This window comes from Strix aluco, chromosome 36 (genome assembly GCF_031877795.1).
Source record: "Strix aluco isolate bStrAlu1 chromosome 36, bStrAlu1.hap1, whole genome shotgun sequence".
In the NCBI taxonomy this organism is placed as follows: Eukaryota; Metazoa; Chordata; class Aves; order Strigiformes; family Strigidae; genus Strix; species Strix aluco.
In genome coordinates this window covers 1,286,601-1,306,817 of record NC_133966.1, presented here as the reverse complement: position 1 = coordinate 1,306,817, position 20,217 = coordinate 1,286,601, and positions in this window count along the sequence as shown.

The window sequence follows — 20,217 nt, the reverse complement described above, 5'->3', positions numbered from 1 at the left end:
GCTGGAGCTTCCCCGCTGGCTGCCGCTGTCACAGTCAGCGCTCCTCCGCCTGCGCAGCCAGTAGAGCTCAAGGAGCAGGAGCAGGGTTTCGGCAGAGGCCCAAAACCACCAGTGCTGGCAGACAGCAAGGCGCACGCCTTCCGAAGTGAGGCCGCGTGACTCCTGGCTCCTCTGCTCCATCTGCTCCAATGAAATTCCTAGGAAAGCCACCAGTTTGCAGTCCAGGTTAACGTCTCCCCGTGTACCCACAGGAGATAAACAAAAGAGGAGGTGAATACAATTTCTCTCCCATATCTCCTCCCAAGAGCTTTGAGGGAACGGTTACACTCAGAACAGGGAGACACAGAAAACCCAGGCACTAGACCTCTTCAGGTTCTGGCCTCCTCACGGCTGTCAGGAGGTGAAGGGTGTCACTGCAGAGAAGCTTCAGTGAAAGAGACACCTGCTCCTCAGCTACTGCTGCCAAATTGTAACTCTCAGTCAACTGTAATCTCTGCCGTAGCTGAGCTAGTACCCTACATAGAGAACTCCTCTCCCTGCTAATCCCTGGAATCATCCCATCCACCTGGAGAGGGCAGTGGAGATCCTCCTGATTCCTCTAGCCAGCCTGCTCCTCCATTAAGGACATGTAAAGCAGTTACCTGGAAAAGGAACGCCTGCGCTCCTTTGGAGTCTTTTTAGATTCCATCCGCTCCTGAACCGTGTGTAAACTCATCGAGTCTGGACTTTTTCTTTTCCCTGTTAAGATAAGTTTGACCTTTATTACAATTACAGCTTGACCTTTATCACAAAAAGACACCAAGAAACAAAACATGGCCAGTATGAGAAAATGCAGACTGCTTGCAGATGCAAAGGTGGACATGCTATTTAAGCAAAACCAGTTTAGAATTCCTACAAGTCTTAGGGAAAGTTTTAGGATGACATTTGTCTTGTTTTAGTTTTGCATGTTTGCCGTCTGCACCCAGAAAGTCTATTGGAGCAAACACTCTGTCATTTTTGCGGATGTCAGATGCACTCGAGTGTAACTGCCGTCCGACAGGCCATCGAAACACAAACATGAAAACCAGCCCAACTTCATTGAGCCAAACCCCCACTCTTCTTTAAGTCTCGTTGTGCTCTGTCAAACTCCTCCCTAGACAAGGGAGGCCAAAGGCATCCTGCTTGTGTCAGAAATCACAGCAGGACCAGGGGAGCGACGGTCCCCCTGCCCTCGGCTCTGGTGAGGCCGCTCCTCGAATACCGTGTTCAGTTTTGGGCCCCTCACTACAAGTCAGACACTGAGGGGCTGGAGCGCGTCCAGAGAAGGGCAACGGAGGTGGTGAAGGGTCTAGAGAGCAAGTCCTGTGAGGAGCGGCTGAGGGAACTGGGGGTGTTTAGCCTGGAGAGAAGGAGGCTGCGGGGAGACCTCATCACCCTCTACAACTACCCAAAAGGACGTTGTAGCAAGGTGGGTGTTGGTCTCTTTTCCCCAGTAACAAGCGATAGGAGGAGAAGCAGCGGCCTCCAGTTGCACCAGGGGAGGTTTAGATCAGCTATTGGGGAACACTTCTCCACTGAAAGGGTTGTCAGCATTGGAACAGGCTGCCCAAGGAGGTGGTTGTAATTATGATTGCCTCAGAAAGACTTCATTCTTCAGAGTCCTCTTTTCAATCATGTACTGGAGTTTTATTTTAAATAATCTTCCTGAGAGCACAGATCCCCTTTGTGAAGGCCAATTCAAATTAAGCCATTTAAAAATTAGTTACCACATGTATTCTCCACAACGATCTGTGCATACTTATTCCCTTATAAATCAGCTGTTGTGTCCGTTATGTGTTACGGCCTCGTTTAACAGGTTACAAGCAGCAATATATTGAATTTCTGTAGCATACTTACACTTCCCAGTCTGGTCTGCCACTTGCCGAGCGAATTTTGCCGGCTCTCACTGGATGACCTTTTGGCATGGGGAGAGAAAAAAAATCCCTTTCAGTTTACCTGAAGATAATTTTTTTAAGCGAAATTTGTAAGGTACAGTTACTTACCGGTTGTGGGTATTGATCGTCCTCGGTAGCCCAGAAGACTCGGCAATGCTGGCTGTCTCAGTCCAGGAACCAGATAGCCCTAGTGAATCAGTGCAAACAGTTGGAAAATAAGCTCGACTAAAATACGAAAATCACTGCATATGGTGGAAGAACACCTACCTTCTCCTCCCGCAAACCACGGATTGAGAGGGGGGAAGATTGAGGACGTCCCCTGGCAGCCACCAGCGCAGCAGGAGGGGTCAGAGCTGGTGGATGTGCTGGTGGCTGCTGCTGCTGCCGCCTCTGCTTACGGATCACCTGTGCATACCCAGTTCCATTTTTGAAGTTGTTCACAGCCTAGAGGCAGAAAAATATTTACAAAGAGGTGACATGAACCTTCAGCAGCTCAATGAACAAAAGCCTCCACAGAGTAGAATTACTTGTGTATTCCCGTAGATACTCTCCATCCTAAAATAAACCAACATACGGATATATTCAGATTAGATCTAAGGAAGAAATTCTTCCCTGTGAGGGTGGTGAGGCCCTGGCACAGGTTGCCCAGAGAAGCTGAGGCTGCCCCCTCCCTGGAAGGGTTCAAGGCCAGGTTGGACGGGGCTTTGGGCCACCTGGGCTAGTGGAAGGTGTCCCTGCCTGTGGCAGGGGGGTTGGACTGGATGGGCTTTAAGGTCCCTTCCAAGCCAAACCCTTCGGTGATACATGAACGCATCCCATTAAACACTGGTGTTAATGACTGGTAACTCAGACTATCTGTACGTAAAGCACTCCGGTGGTAACACTGAATTTGAAACTGAGGCAATCCTGTTGAACACAAGTGTGACCTGAATTTGCCAGATTGTCGCTCAAGAGTTGTCAGCTTCTGTAACAACAGGGAATGTATTTGCAAAGTAAATTTAGCCTTATTCCATTTAGCCTTGTTTAAGGAGGTGTACATTAATATTTTCTTCCCTTTCAGCTAACTGACTGACTAGACTTTTCTTACAAACAGTTTATCTAAAAGTCACTGCATTACCTGGCGTAGGCACTTGTTGGCAACTAAAGTGTCGGGAGAAACACCTGCCTGATGACATGTTGGGCATGTATGTTCCTCAGAGTCCAGTAATGCCGTTCTAATACCTGGGTATAATCAGAATCATCAAAATAGGTTTTAGCTAAACTAAGGACATTGTCTGGGTTCTAATCAATTATAAAGGCCTGTAGATGGTTAATGGGTGAATATGGTTCCGAACTGAGAGCATGAAGCTATAAATGTTCAGCAGTGTAAAAAATTTCTAGTATGCAGGAAATAGCTGCCCAGTTTTGCTATTTCACTATTGTAACGTTTGAAGATGTAGAGCAGGCCGTGCCTTGATGTTCTGACTAGTCTGTTCTCCACTGTCCAGCACAGTGAGAAGTCACCAACCTCAAGGCTCATGAATAAGACACATCTCCAAAAACCATTAGTAGGTTCAAGTTCTGACGGTTTTAACCAACTCTCCCGTGGAGAAGAATGTGGATTAAATGCCTAACGAGCCATTTGCTGCAGACCACAGTAAGTCACCAGCGTTGGCTCTGTAGTTTTGTATGAGAGAAAGGACTGTGCACAAACTCAATGCATTTGATAACTAACACTGTAATCAGCTGCAGCATTACGCACTCTTCTCGTACTCATCCTTCTGCATGGAAAGAGGATTTAACTAGGTGCATAAAAAGGGAAAAAAGCCTTCTGCCTTTGTTTTTTCCTTTCTACAAGAAGAGTCCTTTCCTACTCGGGGTACACTTAAGTATTAAACAGAGCTGGTAACAAAGGAATCTTATGATCTTTCTGCTGTCAGAAGATCAGGTGTGATGTTTTGAATTAGCAAACATGGCAGTAACACTTACATTCGTCACAGTAACTGTTTCTACAGCAGGGAATAATGACTGCATCAGCCATGATTTCTTTACAAATGGAACATAACAGCTCCTCCGGAATAGGATCGTCTGAGGAAAGGGAGGAAGAGGATGGCTCCTCTGGTAAAAAGGGAGGCTTTTCCTTCTTTCCTCTGGCATAAGCTTCCCTGGAGGGGGGATGGGGAAGGAAAAAGAAAAAAAGTCAAAGATGGATAAAGGAGAACTTCCCCAAGCTTTGGATTTTATCCAATGAAGACAGTAGGTGTCATTCTCACTCCACATTAGCCTTCAAAAATACAGACATTTAGTTTAAACTACTTTTCTATAGCCAGAGTGCTAGAAAAGGGAGGGGGGAACAATTTTCCTTCTGCAGAACTCTTCCATTCATTGGATCAACTAAGAAATTAGCTCAGACTAGAGAAATCATTTTCTGACAGCTAGACACCAGGTGAAATGAACCCCACCTCTCCTTTGCCAGAGGGTAAATGTCAATCGCAGGCTCAGGATAAAGTCAGTCTCTGTGTAATTGTGTTTTATAAATGGAAGAAGTCTATGTTACAGCTTCTGCAAAAGGAGAGCCATGACGGAAGAACAGAGCTGCTACCGAGTGCATTTTAAAACAGCCACTCTTGTCAGCACACAGCAGGATTTTCTTAGTTTACAGCAACAGGTAAACATCCCTTTGCTTCACACATGGGATCTGATAAATGTCAGAGGCAGAGGGAATCTCAGTCCAACAGCTGTTTGTTAAATTCTGCAAGAAGCCTTAGCAAGATAAAACAGAAGCAAAAGGAGCTTTCAAAAAGAATGACGCCACTGTAAACACGACTGAAATGTTTTGCAGAAATACGGATTCTTAGCATACCACAAGCTTAACCAGCGTTCAGGGCCCTGAGCAGCAGGACTGCCCTATTTTAATATTAGAAATCATCACAGGTTTTAAGGTTAAGATACAACGACAGTGCTTCTTGCCCCGTAATTACAGATGCTGGCCAGCTTGGTGGCATTGCCACTCAGACACTGACACGTGGCTTCTCTCCTTCACTTTTTGGTCAGACCAGCTAATTCCATACTCACGCATTAATAATTGGTATTGCATATCTTCCAGTCTTCGTCAGCATAGCGCCCTTGGTATTGGGATCTTCCACCTCCACCATGAAACTCCTGGGAATTCCTGTGCACTTTTTAAGTCTGGGAACAGACTGAAAATTACTGTCCTGTTAAGAAAAGAAATGCAGACATAGCTCATCTTAAGACCCACACTTAAAATGACATTTCAACCACGATTTTAAGCAGGAAAGGCCTTTAATCCTCTCCTTTTACCTAGCCTAAGCGTTGCTCGACTGAAATACTCTTTTTCCTAAATGAATATAGCCAGGATGCTCCAAAGGCTCGAGCAGTGTTCTGAACGCCGTCGACATTCTTTGGCTCAGCTTCAGGGTCCTTAAGGGTGAAATATCCCTCAGCTCCCCATCCCCTCAGAGGAGAGGCACAAACCCCCTCCTCCTCCAAAGCGCAGTTCAGAGGGAGAGCTTAATGCAGGGCTCTGGATCGGCCACTGGGGACACTGATATTCACCACCTACAGGTGAAGGTTGAATTCAGAGCTGATGCACGTACGTTCAGTGAGTAACGTTAAATGGCCTGAATACTCAACCAGAGACTTGTGTAATTATAACACGCAAATATTCAATAGATGGGGTCAAGAGAAACGGCATCTTTTTCTACAAAATACTAAAAACTGCAAACTGTCATTAAAAAGAGTTAAGATGAGAAAAATTTGCAGTAACATTGAAATATATAAAAATATACATTAAAGCTCATAGAGAAAGATCTATGGACATATACAAGGACTATGACCTCGAAGAAAGAAAATTTCCCATTGAAAATTCCAGCTTTCCCTGGAATTTTGAAGGGCTTTGCACCACTGCCATAGAACCTCTGTATTTCAGCCCAAGAGAAACAATTCCTAACAGGGGTATTCATGTAACTGCTGCGTAACTGCCAAGGTAAAACAAGTGAAAAACCAAGTGACACCAGAAGCCCCCCACAATCTTACCCCATTTGTCGGGCAGTTCTTTCTATAGTGCCCAGGTTTTCCACAGCGAAAGCAAGTATAGGATGGTGGAGGTGGACCCAAGGGTTTCTTCACGTAACTAAAAGGTTTTTGGGAAAAAAAGAAAATGGTATGTATGCGTCTCTCTTGTTCCAACAACCATCTCTACAATGTTTCCATAGTCTTCAAAGAACAGGTAGGACTTTGCCAACACTTACTTGATTGGATCGTACTGACGGCAAGACTGGATCATCATAGCTCGTATTTTATCTTCCTCGGAAGCGTTGGCTTCAGCCAGATTGCCGGTCTGTTTAACAGGTAATTATTGGACACGCACATTAGAAACACATTTAAGCTCCCCCAGCCAAAGACTCACCCAACCCTGTAAAAAGCAGCCCAGCAGTAGCTGAGGTTGCAGGAAAGCAGCTGCTTCTATGAGCCAGAGTTGTCCCAGAGATGTTCTGGGGAGCCCTTACGCCATCACATGGTGTCTCTGTGCCCGTTAACCTGCTTGGAAGGAGCATTCTTGGGCACTCAAAACCCGAGGCTCTGTTTGTACCTTACTTAAAGACTTGTGTAACCAATCCAAATGTCTTCCAAGCAGACTGAAGCTCTGCGTAGAAAAAATTACATTATCCAGTATTTTTAAATGGATTCCTGAGCTCCAGATTATTTGAAGGAGAAAATCTCCGCTGTACATTTAATGGAGACGTATGCAAGTATCAGTGTTTACACTTTGCAGCATTAAAAGGACACACAACTTAAGAGTCAGGGAAGTTGCTTTTGCTCACCGAAATTCAGCTTCAGACACAGAAGCATTAAGAGGAATCAAGCTTTTTATAATTCCTCAGCAAGACAAAAGATTCTTTCCAGCAGAAATTGGACCATGGTGTGCTGTAGGCAGCCCAAACTGCATGTCCCCTGCCTACTCACTTCTTCACGGTAAGTGATTTAACTACGGTCAGCACAACCTGCAGATTTTTTCCTGTTTGCTGTGCCCTTCTAACACACAAATTGTGATAGAAACCTTACGCAGAACTAGACCTTCAAATTATCAAAGCCAGCTGATTTTTTGTAAGTAGCATTTGTTCAAATGTTCTCATTACACACTAGTCCAGATCCCAGCAGGGTCTAAGGGAGGGATGTAAAGGATACGGACCTCCAAGCACCCATCATTCAGAGCAACCACTCATGGGTTTGATTTTATATGCAAAAGCTACCCACTAGTTTCAACAGTTTATGAAACGGTTGTTTTATAGACACAACAGTAACATAATCCAGACCGACATCTATGAAACCCCTTCCGTTACCATTTACAGAAAACTTTACAGATACTTGACCAATTTGTTTAAACCCAGACAGTTTACAAGACACATCCAAACCCCACAAACCATTACTAGGCACAGACCATAATTCAAATACGGAATTTCCTACAAGGTAATAACAAAGCAGAAAACTTGTCAACACATTGCCTCCAAGCCAAGCCCGTCTGCACTGAGGAGGTTGGAGTATAACAGTTTGGAGCTGCTTTACGTTACATTCCTGCATTTTTCTGAAATACCTACATTTTCTCAAAAGCTTGAATGTGTACAGCACTTGGACAGTTTTTCACATTTTAGAGTCAAACTTCACATGAGTTTTTACAGAACCAACAATTTCTTCTGGTGACTACCTTCCAAAGTAACTGTTGGGGTTTTTTCCCCAAATGTACACAATTTAATTCTGCAGTCAGAGAGGGAAGAGGAGAGTGGGAAGAGATTTCTCCAACTCCAGCCTTTATTTTCAGAAGAAAGAACTAGCCCCTCTGCACGAGGCCCTGCCTTCTCTATTCTCTAAGACCAGTAATTTGACAGGCTCACACTACGCCTTTTCACAAAGTGCAACCACTAGTGCTTTCCCAGACAAAGTGACACATTGTTGAGCAAAAAATGCAAGCAGTTCCATAGCAAACCATGGCATTACAGCAGCTTCAGAAGGCCACCTCTGCTAATACGCTGCACTAACACATTGGTATATTCCTGCAAACAATTAGGCACATTTACACAATTTACAGTCTGCGTTCAAACCAATTAGGGTGTGTTGTCCACTCTCCATAGACTACAAGTTATGAAACTGTGCAGCATTCAGAGAGTGGCTCTATAACTGCAGTGACTAGAAACTCAACAGTAGCCACGCAATTCTCCGTGTTACACAAACGCTTCTATTTTGGCTGTTGCACGCCCCCCCCCCCCCCCCCCCCCAACATGTCCATAACTTGCAGCCAGTTAAATTCTTCTGTGAAAATTGTGTCGGTCTCCAACACAAAATTAACAAAAGGTCTGAGAAACAGTAAACAGGTCCTGAAGTGCTGCTTCTTTATGTCTTGAAGATGAGCAATAGTGCAACATTGTGTTGAGGGACTCCCCTTCTGTCCTCCCAAACTGGGAACTACTCTTTACAGGGTGCTACGGAAATATACACACATTCTAAAGTTAAAACCAATACTGTAAATTATTAAAAATTAAGTTTTGTTCACATTACAGCAGTTATCCAGTTATACATCACCGTACAAGACTTAAAAATATGAAGCCAGTGGGGTTTTTTGTTGGTGGTGGTGGGGTTTTTTTAAGTCTTTGACAAGAATATACACATACCTTAATGAGCTGGGCCAGAGGAGTGGGTGCAGAAGAGTCCTCAATCTGTTCACAAAAAATTAAACACATATTCAAGTTGTACAATCAAAACATAGCAAAAGTTAACCTCTACTGTAGTCTGAAAGTCTGCACTCTATCCTCCGAGTGTCACGGACAGAGACATGTCCAACCTAATGTAAGTGTATTGGTTCAAAACAAAGTCCAAACCTATGACAGCTTCAGAGGGCCAACGTGGTTCATGAGAAGCAGCTAAACTCGGTGCGCTGGGCTTTAGATATTTGCATTTGCAGACAAACTATGAAACTAAACCGTTTCATCGGATAAAACGGGAAGATCAAATGCAGAACTTAGGAAGGCCACTTCAGGTAGCAACAACATTTAAACTCACAGCAATCCGGTAGAGACCTTTAAGTACTCAGAGGAGGCCAAACAATAGCACTTCAGTTATACAGCTTTAGGAACAAATACCCAAGTATTTCAGGACACGAAAAGGAATCTTTTAGCTGCACAGAACTGTCCTCAAAACGTATGGGATACGTTGATTTTGGGATTTGTTTGAACCGCCAAGTCAAAAGTAAGAAAGAGTACCAAGTAGAACAACAATGGTTTCTCAGTGGGTTTTGATAACATCTTCCCAAACTGTTAGGCAAAGAAAGTATTTCAAAACAAAAGCTAAGTGATACAATGTGAAAATGGAAAAAATGCACTCCAAACAATTTTAATTGCAAGAAACAAAGAGCACACGACAGCCTATACAAACATACTAGCTCTAGACAGACAGATGTAGAACACAGCACCAATTGAATTGTGCAAACCTTGAACCTACCTGATCTAAAACCAATCCTACGTTATCTGTACAGCACAAAGTCATTCAGGAAATATTCCAGCATATTCAATATGAAACACAATGCATCACTAGGCACAAATACCAATATTCACATTAGAACTGTGCAAATGGTGGCATTACTCAGTTTTCACTGTGCTGGGAATCAAATACATGGTCTCTACAACATATACTGTGTCTTGCTGCAGAACAGATTAAGTTCATGTTTGGGAGATTAATACAAGGCTACGTTGTTTAGAATTAAGTGCAATGTGTAGAAACAAAGTGTGAGATTGTGTTTTTACATACCGCTTTTGGTGTTCCACTCACTGGCTCGGTTCGAGTTCTAGAGGAAGAAATAAAGGTGATGAGAACTTAGAACAAAGCACTTGTACCCAACCAAAAGCAGTGAAAACAGATTATAAAACCTGAACATCAAGACATTATATTCTGATAGTCTAGTGAACGTGGAAATGTATTTGTATACATAAACTGTTCTCTCTTGGCACATTCAGTGCAACTAAAAAAAAAAAAAATCCCATTTCTAGTTTGTCAGCAATTACTGTCCGACTTACAGCTCTAGAACACAACAGTGCCAGAGGAAGTCCTCAGATATTTTGTCTCTGCTGTGTAAGTATCAAAACGATGAAGTCTGTGCTACAGCTTTGTGCTCTTACATAATCAACCACCCAAACAGCGACCTTTGTCTTTCAGTCTTTCCTCTGTAGCCAGTATGCCAGAAAGCCAGATCTGAGGCATAAGAATACCTGCCATATCCCACCCCGCCTCCCCCAAATGCAAGACACAGTCAAACACTGACAGACTCTTCTGAGAGGGGAACATGCGTATCTCTCTTTACTGTAAAAGCAATAAAAAGAAGAAAGATACACTCCGAATGCCTCTGTAAACTAATCTCCATACAAAAAGTTAACACACTGGAACCCCTCACAGACTACAATGCTTTATGGGTACTTACATAAATCGTGTTTTGCTGGTAGTTTTGACTCTAACAGGGACTCTTCTAACAATCACCGAGGAGTTCTTAGGAATCAGGGTGTTCTCATCTGTGTATTCTGAAAACAACACCAATACAGAAGAAAACATTAGTCAGTTCGTAAGAATGTATATTAATATGTCATTACATAGCACTTGAGAGAACCCCTTCACAGGCATAAAAGCAAAATTTTGTATGTGACATGGCACTCCTGTCGTCTCAACACACTAACAGAACCTTTCAAGAAGTCTTCAGGTTTGAGAATCAAACACCAGCAGCAAAACCTTTTCCATTCTTTTCAAACAGTTTGGATGCCAGCAGCAAAATGGTCTCAGAGGTCACTAAAGGAGAGTCTGCTCATGCCTGAGGTTCTTTCCTGACCTAGCTCAAGTTGCTTTTGCTTCTGTTAGGCTACAAACCCGAGAGATCTTTGGAGAGGAACAAACCACAGCAAAGTCTCACCTGCGTAAACCAGATTCTAAAGTCTGACCAGCTTACCCTGCAACAAAGCAGGCGCTCGGCTAAAGCATGCAAACTCTGCGCCGCTGCTTTCCGAGCTGTTCCCTCAAAACGATTCCCCTGTGCTGCGAGTGCTGGGGACTGACAGAACACAGAAGAGAGCTGCCAGCTCTCTGCTTCTCGGGGCTTCATCCATCGACAGCCACACTGTCAGCTGCTCAGGGCTGTACATGCGAATGCAAACGGAACTGGCAGTGCTGGAGTTTGGATCACAGGAACCTGAGGGGTTTTTTGAGCTTGCTTTCACACGTAGGGCAGAACTGGCTCCAACTAAAGTGGTGTCTCCTCTCTTAAGCTAATCATCTAGTTTGAATAAGCCAAAGGGATGTGAATTCTTTCAATTCACTTTTTGCAGAGCAGAGAGACTCAAATGAAATTAATTACGAAGACAAGTCTTCTGAAAAGCCTTTTGAAACCAGAGTGTGCCTGAAGGTCTCCATGCTTTGCCTTGGCTTCACCGTGTTCGTCTTTTGAAGAGGAGGAGCTACCTGAGACACTTTGACTGAGTGAGCCTCAAATGTGAAGATCTCCCATGAGTGAGTCTCACATGTAAAGATGTCTCCATGAGAATGGTTTATATATTGTACTTGCACAAGCTGGATACGACTAAATGTTTTAAAGCACCATCAGCAGCCATGCCCTGTAATCTGCCTACAGTTTTAACTATTAAAAGCCGTTACCTATGGAGGCCGAATCAGAACAATGGCCCGAAAGCCAAAGTTGCTGTGAAAGTACTACTAATGACAAAACCCAAAGCTTTTACAGAAGTCATACCCTGAAACCAACGCCTAGAGCTCTGCTCAAATGGGGAATCTCACCATTACACAGCCACCTGTCAGGAAAGGCCTGAGATGGGACTTTTTGATGTCGGAGGAGCTCAAAGAGCACTGAGGCTGACAAGCAACGGGGAGATGATGGCAGCTGCAGCTCTGGAAGCCCAAAGCAGCTGTTTCCACCTGCTGAACGGAGTCATACAGAGTGTTCTTTCTGGTCCAGATCACAAACCACTGGACTGAGATTTCAGAGGCACAGGATAAGCAACAGTGGCTCCACAAAAAGGCAGGAGTTTGCTACGCCTGTGCCCAGCTGAGGGTTGTGGTAGGTCTGCAGAGGATTGCAGGTGGCAGCACCTCTCCTCGAGGGAGGCTGTGTATATGAGGACAGCAACCAGTGCACTTATTCGCCAATTCTGCAAGCCTGCAGAGGTCAGGTGGAACAGGCACAAGAGGTGTATGATGCAAAAAGAGGAATGGGTCCTCTTTTTGTATTTTATGACAATTCGTTGACCATTAGAAGCATTGACATCTGCCTTCTGGATAGACTGTCCTTGCATGAGATATATACAGACAGAGAGAGGGATGCTTGTTTTCAATCCACTTGTGAAGTGCACAGGGAGGAGACCTCCAGCCATCTAATACCAGACTGATAGAAAAATGGATTCCCCTTAAAAGTCAATCAGTACACATTGAAATGGATCAACTGAAAACTGAAGAGTGACAATAACCTGGTGAAGTAAAGGCTTTATTTGCACAGGACACTTATCAGGGCACATATTTGTATGTGGGACTTGAAGCATCCCACCAGCTGGGTCACTGAGGCAGAGAATTTGTGGAAGAGGGTTCACAAACAGCGGAGTGCGCTGCCGAGGTAGTTCTGTGAAGGGACCTGACACCTGTTGGCTTTCATACATTTATTTTTCCTTCACGTCAATCAATTGAGTTCATTTTGGTGATGAAATCTGTGTCAATGATGAAATCTGGTGAAGTCAAACAATGTAGACTTAAAAGTTAACTTTTTTGGTTTTAAATAGGAAAGGACTAAAGCTGGAGCATTAGTCCTGAAGTCCCTGGAAATTTCTGTTTGCTCCCTTTGAATTTAACAGCTGCCAGCTTAGTCTAACAGCTCTCAGACAAAACTGGCATCTGCCAGCAGGAGCCTGTTCCCCGCAGGCAGCAACATCCCGTGTAGCTGCGGGGCCTTGGCAACTACCAGTGTCACTCTGCCTCGCCACGACTCCACATCTGCAGATTGAGCAGCGACATCACGCTCAACAGGGCTACTTTTCACACTTGTCCAAGCAGAGCTCCAACAGAAATGTTCAACAAAGCTGGAGCCAACACCATTGTTGATTCCCACTCCCTTCTAGCACAAAACTTGTTTTACTGCCAGTGATGGCCGGTAAGTGGCTACTGGGCTTTTGCAAGCACTAGACGTTGCACATGGACCACGTAGTCTCCTACGCCCAGCTCCGTGTCCAACAACAGATCGGAACGGCTCTGTGAGGTCCCCACACAAGCCACAGCTACCGATGGTGGCCGAATCGCACCGTCCCTTCGCACCCCACTGAATCGCTGGCGCCACTTGCCCTCCCGGTTCCCCGCACGCCGGCGGGACGGGCCCCAGGCTGACTCACGCCACGTGGGGACAAGCCACAGAGAGCAGAGTGTGGCTCCCGCAGGCCGTGGCCGCCGCCAGCCGGGCAGTGCCCGAGGCCCCGTGCCCGCCGCCCCCACGCACCTTCTCCGGTCTGGGCGTTGGATATCTGCAGCTCGCAGTTGGTCACCTTCAGCTTGTGGCGGCCCATGATCTGGCGCTTCAGGTCGCCCAGGGAGATGTTGAGGCCGCTGAAGGTGACCGTGTCGTACTGCAGCAGGGAGAAGAACTTGTAATGCACGCACGGCGTGGCTGATGTTCCACTCACTGGCTCGGTTCGAGTTCTAGAAGAAGAAATAAAGGTGATGAGAACTTAGAACAAAGCACTTGTACCCAACCAAAAGCAGTGAAAACAGATTATAAAACCTAAACATCAAAACATTACGTTCTGATATGTTCATTATGTTCTGACGGTAAGGACTTTGTGAGTCCCAGCTGGGAATGGCCTAACAGGCCCATGTGGGCCTAGGACTCAAAAGATGGTGCAAGTCCATCACAGAGAATGGGATTTTGCCATCTCCGTGCCAGTACAGGCATCCAGAAGGTAACTGCTGCCTTTATGACACTATTCAGCAAAAATGTTTATTTTGTTTGGTGCTTCCAAGCTTACGCCAAGCGAATACGGCCAGTGGGTTCCTCTCTCTCTGAGGGCCATCTATTCAGAAGATGAAAAGCCAGGAAAACAATCCCCCGTCTCCGCAAAAGGAGGCTGGTGCTGTGTGAGGAGCCAGGGCTCTGACACGTGTACATTGACCCTCCTGCTCCGAGGGGGAGCCGCTGCCCACGGCTGGGCCACCCGCTGCCCCGCGCTGCGCCTCAGGGACTTCACCTCGAGGAACTGCTCTGGCTTCCACAGTTATTAACCTCAGCTACTACTGCCGTGCTTGTCAGAAACCATGCCGGCACACAACTACTGAACAAAACTGACCCGAGTCAGCAGGCGACATTTGGATGGGGCTTTGGAGCCCAACAATAATTAATTGTTCTCTTCCAAGACCACCAAACCCTTAAGCACACGTATCGTTTTACTCAGGTGATAACCACGGGAGGGAGAGGCCACAGTCTCTCCAAATCACCTCGTATCTTTGCTGAAAAATCTGCAGGACCCCTTCAGCCCTGGCCATCTGACCTCAGTGAGACCACCGCTCACCTTGCCCCACGGACACACCGCTCACATTCACCTGGGTTTTGTTTCAAAAGCTTCACACTACTTCCTTTACTCTGTCTCACCTGACTGTTGAACCTTTGTCTACCCTCACTGTTTGGCTGCTCTGAAACTCACAACCTGCAGCTCTGAAGCCAGACAACAACAAGGGGAAGGCCTGAGGCCAGCGGCCCCGCTCCCACCACACGCCGTCACCACGGCGCAGGGGCCCGGGCTGTGCAGAGGAGCCGGGTTCAAGGTGCCGACCTGCGCCCAACGGCTCCCTCCAGCCAAACCCCTCACCCAGAACCACCGCTCTGCCCGCGTCGAGCGCCGGGAAACACCTTCAGGGCTTCCAGCTGTTTGCAGTGCTCAATTCCACATCGTTATTCTTACAGAATTGAAAGGCCAAGGGCCGTGAAACGAGCGCAGCCACCCAGTTCACCCAGTTCACGCACAAGGGGTGACCCCGACTGCACCATGGCCCCCGTGGCCCCCCTGCTGCCAACTCCTGGGACCGCATGGGAGGGACAGCGACCGGCCCGGCCCCTGGACCCACCCCCCCTCCCCGGAGCCTGCGTGGACCGGCCCTGGGCCCTCCGGAGACCCCCTTGAGCCCCTCCCGGGCCCCAGAGCCCACCCAGACCGGCCCTGGGCCCTCCGGAGTCCTCCCAGAGTGATCCTGGGCCCTCCGGAGCCCCCCTGAGCCCCCCACCTGGAGCCCCCCAAGCCCATCCCTGGGCCACCCAGAGACCCCCCGGCCCCGCTCACGATGGCAGCTGGCAGCTCAGGTCAAAGGGCCGGTGCTCTGCGCGTGGCGAGGGGCTGCCCTGCCGAGGAGCCTGTCGGGTCTGGCTCTGGCTCTGTCCTCACCTGGGAGCTGCTGGTGGCACAGGTCGCCGTGTCCTGATGCTGCTCGCCATGGTCGTGATGCTGCTCGCCGTCTCCTCCTCCTCCCTGATCGCCTCCTCCTCCCTGATTGCCTCCTCCTCACTGATCACCTCCTCCTCCTCCTCCTCAGTAATTGCCTCCTCCTCACTACTCGCCTCCTCCTCCTCAGTAATTGCCTCCTCCTCACTACTCGCCTCCTCCTCCTCCTCACTACTCGCCACCTCCTCACTACTCGCCTCCTCCTCCTCAAATGATCGCCGCTGCCCTGGCAGTGCTGGTCGCATCCCGGGCATTATTAGGACACAATGGGGGCGGGGCTTTGCTCGGCCAATAGCAGCAGTGCTACTGCCCAGGTTGCTAGGAGCCAAATGGGGGCGGGGCTATGCTCAGCCAATGGCGGCAGTGCTGCCCTGGTTGCCAGGAAACCAGGCAGGGGAGGGGCTTCGCTCGGCCAATAGCAGCAGTGCTACTGCCCAGGTTGCTAGGAGCCAAATGGGGGCGGCGTTTCACTCAGCCAATAGCGGCAGTGCTGCCCTGGTTGCCAGGAAACCGGGCAGGGGCGGGGCTTCGCTCAGCCAATAGCAGCAGTGCTGCTGCCCAGGTTGCTAGCAGCCGGATGGGGGCGGGGCTACGCTCGGCCAATGGCGGCAGTGCTGCCCGGCCTTCTTTCTGTCTTTGCTGACTGAAGAATCGCTGTGATGGACAAGGAGCCTGCTGAGGTCCTGACCAGACCGACCCTGACAAAGCCTGGCACTGCCACACAGTGAGAGAGCTGTAAACGTCATTCACAGCAAAAGCTGTGGGGACAGTCACGAATCATCTCCCATTCTGCAAGCCAAATTCTTGACTGTTTCCTCACCACTGCTGATTTAAGTGTAAATTGCTTCAAAATAACACTTAAAATTCCTAACTTTTCATACCAGTAAGTTCTTCGTGCCGTAAGAGAAACACTGTGCTGAGAAGGCACTATGAACATACAGCAATATTTACATATAGACAGTCTGTCTTCCCTTCGATGAAGTTATTTTGTAATTTGAAACCTTAGCGGAAGGATTTTTGCTTTTCTCCTGATCAGACATTTAAGCGTCAGCCCCCTGCTACAGCTGCAGCAGAAGTATTCAAGCTGTTTCAGCACCAAATTAAACTTTCACTTTCCACTTGGCTGTTATTTTTTCCTTCCTCTTAATTTTTCTATTTAAACAAAGAGTTTAAGTATTTGCTTACCTGGGGAAAAAAAGTGCTATCCTTCTCCTGTTATGATAAGCTACTGATCTGAAGGGCAGAAGGCTGAGACCCCCACGAAGATATTTAGAAGAGTGGGAAGAATTTGAGAGTCAGAAGTTGGATGTTCTTTGGCTGGCCAAAACTGAGGAGGGGGAAGAAGCCCTACAGGGAGCTCAAGGGAAGCACAAGAGAGCATCTGGGAGCCAGCAGCGTGATGGGGGCGTGAGCCAGCGCTGCCCTGCCGTGTGTCAGGCACAGTGTTTTCAGCAAGGGCAGAGGAGAGTTAATGCCACTGACGAGAGCACAGCTCGTCTGACGTGGTGGCCCTGCTGGTCCTTCACGTACCGGAAAGATGAACTGTCCCTGGAAGAACTGGCGAGGAGAGCTGCGGGGATCGCTGGGACGTGGGAGATGGACACGCGTGATGACGTCAGGAGTGCGGGATTTGCTTGGGCCAGAAAAGCAAGTGGGAGAAGAGTGGGGTGACTGCTGTAAATGCAGAAGAGGGAAATAACACTTAGGGAGAACAGTTACTAAGACTGAAGGGTGTGGGCACCAGAAAAAATGTGTAATGCCTGGCCCTGAGTAACTTTAAGCTGCAAACTGGAAGAAAACTCTTTAATGCTTAGAAGATTTGGGTTCTGCAAGAGCCTTCCAAGGGAAATAAAGAAAGGAGGAAGCAACCAGACAACCCCTGACTGCTCACTATGGAGCTCAGTCACCTTTTGATGGGCCTGGAGATCTCTTCCAGTCTCTCCTTCCTCCAAATTAACTGCCTCTGCGGGCATTGCCTTTCAAGATACGTGTTCCCTCTTCACTTTTTAATTGCTCTGACGTCTTCTTGTTTGAAACACTGAACTGTTGCTGATCAAGTATTTTGATGGCAAGAAGCGCTATGCTGACAGGATCGTTTCACTTGTGAGTTGTGCTTAGGTACCAATTCACATAATGTGGTTTCATATAGCAAGAATTACACTTTTTAACCAGTTAACGAGCACGGGAAGGACTTTAGCATGTTTGAACTCCTCTCCCGTTACCGCTGGCGTTGATGCAGATCCCTTGTGTGCAGAGTTCTGCTGTGGAGAGCCTGGGGTGAGGATCCCCGTTACACGGTACCGGTCTGAGGGGTTCATCTCGGATGTTAAAACAATTGCGCTTAGCATCAGTTTGGGTTAGAAAAAAGTTTAAAGGCTTCTGAATTCAATGTTTACACACCCTAGGGTCCTACAGTGGCAAACTAAGATTGCTGTCTTTGGGTTGTTTCAGCAGTGCAGGATTTGGCCATTTCCTCTATAAGAAAACCCAGTAACTGTCCATCTAAAACTCTGCCATGTAATTCAGGGTAGGACTGAATGCTGTCAATGTAAATCTTATAGGAAGAACTACCTCTAGAAGTGTTACTTCCTTCTGCAAATTAAAATAAAGAATAGCTCTTACCATTTTGAAAAAAAAACCCCCAACCAAACAAACAAAAAACAAAAAAACCCAAGAAGAACTTGTTCACAAGAGCAGAAGCCAAAGCATTTGGATAGAGCGGACATGTTCTTGCTACCAGCATTGCCCAGGAAACCCCACCATGAAATCCCAGCAGGTTGCAGTAAATGCCATGACCTAGAGCGGACACACTGGAGTTAGCCTGCAGTCTTCCAACACCCAAGGATATCCCTTCAAATTTGCAGCACCAACTTCACAATCTATAGAATACTCAGTACACTTCAGCCTCCAAGGCAGTTGTTATTGCAGTGCGATGAGGCCAAAACTGTTGGTCCTTAACAGTGATGAGAAGAAGAATCATTACCACACCACTCCCCAAAATACTGCTACTCTGAAATTTGCCTACACTGCTACAGCTACTGCTTCACTCCAACTTCCCTTAAGACAAAATTTCTGCCATTCTTCTAGTACCTGCTCTAGCCACATGCACAAACAATACTTTCTTATTCCTTATGGATCAAGCTTTTATACTTCACTTGGCTTTTTTACCATCTGTAGTCAGGTTCCTGATAAGCAATAAAGCACCTTGTCTTGCAGGCACTCCCCTCTTCTCCCCACTCTACCCCCATTAAAAAACACACCCACTCTACCCCATGGACACACCTTGAATCTAAACTAAAAAACTGGCTTTTGCTTGAAAACTGTCATTTAAATGGCTCTCCATGGCTGAAGTACTTCTAATGGTCTTATCTTTTCAGCATGAGGTGCCTCTGAAAAGCTTAAAGATTACAAACAACCACCTTACTCACGTTTTGCCCACAGTTTAAGCGCACGGAGCGTGAGCCAGAAGTTCTCCTCACTTGGCACTAGATGTAGCATTTCATCGGTAACTCTAAGAGAAAAGTTGAAGGACAGAAGTTCCTAGTAACAGGTACAGGTCTGGTTTATGCTACGCTGGATGAATAGCTTACAGTTTATCGTTCAAATCTATGAAAACAAGTTTGGATTACTCGCTTTGTAGTGCGTTAAAAATTACAGATTACACATAACATTCCGTATCCCTACAGGTAACTGGTGCCCTCAACAGCTTTGTCATAGTTTATAGACTACCGCCAACCATTTTTAATAAGGCCTTTCTAGAGGATTCCGACAGCCAGGTTTCTTCAACAGCCAGGAACAATTAAACCAGTCACTGTTAAACAGCGAGCAAGTTAGGCTTTGGGTATTTTAAATATCTTCCTTTTTTTAATGAACTACCACACATTCTCCTCTATCAAGTGCTCCACCTATTCATCTGAAGCAGTCTCTGTGGCAACGTGGAACAGTGCACACACCCTGATCCAAGAAACATGAAATACAGGTCTATCTAAACACACAGCTCCTTGAAACATCTAAATTTACACCCACTTGCCACCTCCTCGGATCTCAAGTACACAGGAGATCAGCTTATGCATCTCGTACAGAAACTGGAGTTGTGTCACGTGCATTCTAGACCAACTTCAGTAACACTTTCTTCTTAAAGATGTGTAAATACGCTCACCATTTAAGCTTCATACACACCTCCTATCCAGGCTTCTCAGCTGCCAGTCATCTCCGAGATCAAGCTATTCAGAAACAGTTTGCACAGACGGTCTTGCAAACACCAGATCAATCTTAAGAGGAAAAAAAGTGCCAACCGTGAGTTAGAATGCTGCACTGTTTGTGAACAGCACACCGGTGGGGGACAGTTAGTCAAGTCTAAAAAGAGTGGTTAACATTTGTATTTAGAACTATGTGACTATAGATACATCTCCCAAGAGATTTATTTGCCAAAAAACTCAAGAAAATTGCTAGAAGTTCCATATTTTATTTATAAAACCCTTCATTTACCCCCTTTCTTTTTAAGAGAACTTTACAAAACCCCCTTTCCTTTTAAGCTAGGGAAAGGAAGGGGGTTTTAAGTTGAAAAAGATTACTCTAAACTTAGAATTTCCATTAAAAGGGAAGTTAAAATTAATTATAGAATTAAGACGTAAGTTCAGTCACCTCAGCTGTACTTCAGCAAGGGAGAGAGCATCTTCTCTATGCAGTAAGCCCTTTTGATCCTGAAGCGTCTGGTTCATAGCACAGTCTGAGGCAAGAAAGTTATTCTGTGAATGTCTGCACCAGACAAAGGCCACAAGAAGGTCACGGAACAA